The sequence below is a fragment of the Mirounga angustirostris genome, unplaced genomic scaffold (genome assembly GCF_029215605.1).
Source record: "Mirounga angustirostris isolate CCGP_5_RB_7025 unplaced genomic scaffold, mMirAng1.0.hap1 SCAF_2, whole genome shotgun sequence".
Taxonomy (NCBI): domain Eukaryota; kingdom Metazoa; phylum Chordata; class Mammalia; order Carnivora; family Phocidae; genus Mirounga; species Mirounga angustirostris.
In genome coordinates this window covers 180,839,602-180,840,782 of record NW_026991710.1, presented here as the reverse complement: position 1 = coordinate 180,840,782, position 1,181 = coordinate 180,839,602, and the positions used below count along the sequence as shown (strand labels likewise).

At 35.4% G+C, this 1,181-nt stretch overlaps 1 pseudogene; it reads right to left on the bottom strand.

Annotated features, from left to right (window-relative positions):
* Positions 1-228: 228 nt before the first annotated feature.
* On the bottom strand, positions 229-582 carry LOC123847384 (small ribosomal subunit protein eS25-like; annotated as a pseudogene).
* Positions 583-1,181: the final 599 nt, after the last annotated feature.

Genomic DNA, 1,181 nt, shown 5'->3' with positions numbered 1-1,181 from the left:
GATTAAATGCTACAGAATTCACATTACCCATGACTCTGGCAGAGAGCATTGAGCTGGATATAGTTCTATTCCCAATGAGGTTCCAAGATCTTGATAGTCCTGCCTTTAGAGAGGTATAAGAGTAGGAATAAACATCATATACTTGTTCATAGTAGTCTCTTACCATCCTTTGATTTTTTTTTATTTAATAAAGTTTTATTTTCTAAAATGTACACCTGGAAGATCTGTTCATGCATCTTCAGTAGCAGCTGGGGCATCTTGTGTTTCTGGTGTAAGTTACTTCAGCTCTGTGCTTTGAAACCAGTTTAATGAGTCCTTTACTAAGTAAGGAGCTCCTGAAGGACTGCCCTGGCCAGGGAACCTCAATTCTTCAGTCTCTTAGAGACAACAGCTGGAGTTATAAGCTTATAGTTGGGAACTTCCTTACAGAGTATGTCATATGTCGCTTTGTCAAAATAGACCAGGTTATTGAGCTTGTCCTGAACTTTGCCTTTGGACACGTTTTCTTTTTGGCATTGGGTCTTTGTCTTTTTTGGCTGACTTTCTAGCACCTTTCTTTTTCTTGTCGTCCTTGGGTGGCATTGCAAAGCTGGGAGACCAGCAGCCACTCCTGCAGCTCACTAAGATGTCAGACAAGAAGCCATCCTTTGAATTTTTGTAGTATCAAAATACTCTTTTTTGTCTCATTTTATTTATTTGATTATATAATATCCTCTTTTATGCTTCATTTTATTTCTTTGAATCCTCTTTCTCTTTTTCTGCATCTAGCTAAAGGTTTGTTAGTATTGCTTATCTTTTCAGAAATCAGGTCTTAGTTTCATTGATATTTTCTATTGGTTTTATGATCTTTATTTCATTTATTTATGCTCTGATCATTGTTATTTCCTTCCTTCTGCTAAATTGGGCTTAGTTTGTCATTATTTTTCTGGTTCCTTGAGGTATAAAGTTAAGTTGTCTATTTGAGGACATTTATCTCTATGAAATTCCCTCTTAAACCACTTTTGCTGCATTCCATAAGTTTTGGCATGTTATGTTCCACTTTTGTTTGTTTCAAGACATCTTTCCCTTTTCATTTCTTCTTTGATCTGTTGGTTGTTCCAGAATGTATTGTTTAATTTCCACATATTTGTGAATTTTTCAATTTTTCTACTGTTACTGATATCTAGTTTCATACTGTTGCA